Below are 5,226 nucleotides of genomic sequence, written 5' to 3' on the forward strand. Positions count from 1 at the left end.
AAATGATGTTCAGTACATTTACCCTTTGGTACAACAATTAGCAGCTACTGGTTAGCCTTCAAATATTTGCTTTCCTTCAATAACAGCATTGTAGTTTCATTTTTCATTTGAAAACTACAAAACTACTATTTTGTATTCTTTGGAATTGAAACAGAAGATTCTATGCGAAGTTTTCATGAATGTGCTTCCCTGATTTTCATATAAAAAGTTTACTGTGAGCGTAGTCAAATGCTGGAGCAAGTTGTCCAGAGAGGTTGTGGATTCCCTGCCTTCAGAGATATTCAGAACCTGACTTGACCCAGTCCAGAGCAACCTGCTCTAGGTGAACCTGCTCTGAGCAGGAAGGTTAGACTGGACGATCTCCAAAGACCCCTGACATTCCAACTATTCTGTGATTCTGGGATACAGAATCAAGACGAGACAAAGTTGGACAAATTCTCCTGTACTGCATGTGCTTAAATATCTGTCATAGCAAAACTGGTTCACTGCTCCCTTATTGCTTTTAGCTGGCTATTTCAGTAGCCAAAATGTTGAAATAAAGACTTCCTTTTGGATGTAAAAAAGCAGTCGCATGATGGGATATTTCACTTCTGAGTTGTGTGCAACTCTGGGCTCAGCAAGGCAGAAGACAGGGCTGCTCCTTGTTGCTACTTTAGCCAGTTGTTATCTGTGCTTTTATGTAATGCTCTGTGTTTCATGCCAAATAATGAAGTCAAATTTCTGCTCCCTACCCCAGTAACTTACTTCGTCTTATGTAGCTATACAGATGAGGCAACAGTGGGCTGATAGTAGCTGCTTTTTTCCATTCTGTTAATATTTTATCATCTATATTTTAGCTATATAGGTAAGGCAACCGTGGGCTGATAGTAGCTGCTTTTTTGCATTCTGGTAATATTTTATCATCTATATTGTAAGTAATTATTACATCTCCTGTAGAGGAAAATTGTTATGCTATCTTCTCATTTTGAGAATGGAGACTGAACTAGACTCATGTGGTTTATACTATGCGTGTTAAAGGTCTGACTAGAGCAAGGCTTGAGCCATGACTTGTAATTCAGACATAATCACAATGATCCCATAGTAAGGAGGGACAAAACTATTTTCCCAACCATTTTCCTCATACTCCAAAGTGGCAAGATAATTTTCACTCAAGTTCTCTTATAAATATGGCCTTGTCAACAGGTCAAGTTCTCAGCCTGAAAGGGTTTGGGTTAATTGACAGTATTGACATGATCCATTCTTCATACAATAAATAATAATATGAAACCACATTCACAGACACAACAGGGCATACACATAGACTAGGATATAACTCTATTTTTTTAGTGTAATTGCGAGCTAAGCAAACAGAACAGTGAAATAAAAGTTGAAAACTGACCCTTTCACCAACTGCAACCCAAGCAAGAAAGCTTAGCTGTGTACTTTAGACAAATATTTCATAATATAAATGTATGCTGAAGCTAAAGTCATGTTTTAGGTCAGACGTTTTATCTATCAATTACAAGATAAATATTGATTTTGGACAGACACCTTTGACATGAGTCCAAGTTCCCTGCAGGATAAGAAAACCTAATGTCCCCTTCTGGAACAGACTAAGGGTGCGTTTAGCTATGTGTCCTATGAACTGAAATGGCCAACAGAAAATAACTGGAGAAGAGTGTTGGAAGAGTGAACAAACAATAGTAATTCCTCAGATAAGCTTCTCATTCTCCAACAATTTGTGTCTTCAGGACCTTCTGAACCTGGAAATATTTGTATTTAACAAATACAAATGTCTTTTCCATAATCTTAGATACTGTCCTTTGAACACTGGTGAACTCTCAGCACAACATCCTGCAGCAAAAGACGATGAGCTACTTAGATACTTTTAAGATGAATTAAGAGCTTATGGCTACTCTTGCATTTAGTATGGAAGTTCTTAGTTTATGTAACACATATTATGTTAAAATTCCAGTCCAAATTATTAACTCACCATTTCAAAAGCGCAAGAAAATAACATAGCTTGCAGAATGTGCCAAGCTCGGTCTCCTGTTATGTCAGCTTATCTAGGTTGCTGAGCTATTCGACACTGGGAAGGATGATATTTGTACATTTGTTAAATATTGTAATATATGTCTGAAGTCATTAGGAATATAGGACAGTGAAGACATACAGAAAAATTGTAGAGTCACTAAGGAATTTACAAGGAATTTGCTAACATTAATAATAGCATGATTTCGGCTGAGGAAGCAGTGAAAACAACAATGATAATAAAAGTTCAACTGAAGCACAAGTATCTGTATCTCTATTATGTGACTGAGGAATAATACTTATTTCCAAAGCAAAGTATCCAGAAAATCAAATGAACATAGTTATTTCTTAGTGCACTGAGCTGGACTAATTGTCTTATTGTCTAGGTGTTAAAGAGATATTCACATGTAAAGCCTTTTTCATGTAGACCAAGGTCATGGTTTTACCTGAAAGAGAATCCTTTCTGTAGTTACTACAAGGATTCTAGATTGGAAAGCATGCAATTAGTCTTTAAAAATGTCATTATGTAATTATTTTAATTGATATAAATATTCTTATAAGTGAATATGAATTATAAATTAGTATAAATGCTTCTCTTTTATACAGTGCCATGGGGATCTTATTTCAACTATCTTTCTGAATGGAACAAATACATTGACAATGAAAATGTTATGCCTATAGGTTTTGAAGATGTAAAAGAGGTAAGTTTAGCACTGTTTCAGATGGTTTGTGCATCTTTTGAGCATAGAATTCATTGTATTTATTTTTTGCAGACAGTTATGCATCCCAATTGTTTACATTATAATCAAAAATGACATAGGTGTGCTAAAACTCTGAAGACATATGTAAGATGAAATCAGCTTGCAAACTACAGCTTGGGGTCCAAGCTCTAGACTTCAGCTAGTATAAATGACTGGAACAATGTATAGGTGGTTAATAACTATATGAAGGTGGTTAATAACTATATGACTTGCATACAAAGCTTATATGAATACAACATTAGCACTGTTTCAGAGCAGGTTGAATTTGTTAACCATGACATTTTATATGATTTTTAGCCTAGCCCAGCTGTTCTTTTTGAGACCCTACACCTTTGGGCTTGGGATGTAATTACTTCATAGAATCGTGCCTGTTTGCCTACTTGGTTCAGAAAGCAGAAATTGATGATGCCTGAATATCAAGGGGTCATATATTAGATGCACTTTTGGCTATATACAAAGCATGTCCACACATATTGGGTCATGGGTTTTATAAGGGGCAAAGGGACCTGAGGGGAGGAATTACTCTAAAATAAAATAACTGTCTATCCACAGGGTTACACACAGCTTTTCTGCATGAGACAATGTTCCAGTGCTCTCCTTTCTCAGAAATGTATTTCCTAAAGTTTTTTTGCTGACATGCTGACATTTCAATAACATAAAGAGGTCACTTTAAAAAAATATAAATAATTCTCCTCCTCTCTTATTTTCTTGCCATTTATAATATGAACCTAAAATGCCTTAATATAATTTTCAGTTAACTCCAGGTTGGATTGACACACATAGTCTTCTGTGCATGTCTTCATCACTGTGTGTGTAAATGGACTCTACTCATTTTCACATAACTTTATTTAAATCCTGATTTTCATAATTAGTTGAATTCATCCTCAAGATACCTCTATGCATCACTGTATACAACAATGTAGAGTCCAAGGAGATAATGAGAGAGTGGGAAGGATACAGGAGAAACCACTGTGGTTCCTTGGATAATATCCAGTATGCTACTTTTTTTTTCTTAATAGAATACATATTTAAGAGTGAAAAAATAGCTGAATTTTTGAGTTCCCTTTGAATGAAGAAGAAATTCATGCTATTGTGCAGAGGAGTAGCTTTCAATCTATGAAGAAGAACTCCAAGGAGACCCATGGAGCATTTGGGGATGTTCTCTTCCATAAAGGTGAATTTTCTACCCATTCTGAAGATACGGTTCTCAGCGTTTTTGTTGTTAGGTATACTATAACTTCATCGGCCAATGTAATAACAGAAAAATTTCCTGAATATTCACACTGAATATTGTGAATTTAACTGAATATTCACATTGTACAATGATGAATATTTCAATAGAATTTCCTAACTGTAAAGGCTACTTCACAATAGTCTTTCAAATGACTTAGCAAACAGCTTTTTGGGCAGCTTTCCTCTTTTATAACCGTGCGTCTGACTCACCAAAGTCAAGTAACCAGAGATGGGGGGAGTCAGAGAGTTGGTGATATGGGAATGAGTTCTTTCCTTCTCTGTGCCTAAAAGGAAAAGAAACACAGTCTTGTGGCAGCAGTGGCAGAAATTATGTGACATTTAGCATGACAGAGCTTGTCAGATCTGCAGTGGACCACACTGCATTTTCTTGCTTTTCATTTGGGGTGATGGGGTAGTGCTGCTCCTCAAAATAACACTCTCAGCAGGCTCAGGATGGAAAGACAGATAAATCAGTTCTCTTCATTAGCTCAGTGAATAAAATGCATTAGGACCACTAAGTCCTTATTTCAAGGACATATTAACTTTTTTGAAAAAATCTATTGGAGGTTTTTGAGGAGTCACCAGCTTTCTAGGAAATAAATATTCGGTTTTTCTTCAGACTGTGAGCCTCTCAGAAAACCTTTTCCTCCTGACTGGTGGTGTCATCCTCTACTGAAGGAACTCCATCCTTCATGGTAGGAATAACTAAGGAAAAACCTAACAAGAGGTCTTGCACTGTAATAACTGTCCAGCTGATGAATTAACATGAGCAAAAATCAGGCCAGCTAACTTTATAACATATTGCAACCTAGGAAATACTGTGTCTATTCTCTCATTCTTGCCCTAAGGCTGGGTAAACCAAAGAGAAAATTGGGAAACCTTGTATATTACTTAGTGGGTCCTGCAGAGTAGCAGAACCACTCAAATTTGAAAAGTAATCAAAACCAATAATAATTAAAAAGTAAGAAAAAGCAATTTGCTAAACACAAAAACATACGAAAGGATATGTGACTCATTCTGAGAAAATAAGCGCAACAACTACTAAAACCTGTGGACTATAGTACCAATATAGTATTAATACTGCTTGTTTTTAGGTGGTGTTAGCGACTGGAGGAATCTTTTTGTGGAAAAGCATAATTTGGAAATGGACAAAATGTACAAGGAACACTTAGGAGGAATCCCTCTTGGAAAAAGGTTAAAATATAATGTGTGTTGCAAAGCC

General features: G+C 36.1%; 1 long non-coding RNA gene across 1 annotated transcript; it reads left to right on the forward strand.

The window, feature by feature from the left end:
* The first annotated feature begins 3,759 nt into the window (after window positions 1-3,759).
* LOC104570125 (uncharacterized) lies at window positions 3,760-5,226 on the forward strand. The gene is made up of 2 exons (XR_728678.2): window positions 3,760-3,945; window positions 5,099-5,226. It is a non-coding gene; the product is annotated as an uncharacterized LOC104570125 (long non-coding RNA).

The sequence above is a fragment of the Tinamus guttatus genome, unplaced genomic scaffold (genome assembly GCF_059628265.1).
Source record: "Tinamus guttatus ecotype Peru unplaced genomic scaffold, ASM5962826v1 Tinamus_guttatus_pri_ptg000601l, whole genome shotgun sequence".
Taxonomy (NCBI): Eukaryota; Metazoa; Chordata; class Aves; order Tinamiformes; family Tinamidae; genus Tinamus; species Tinamus guttatus.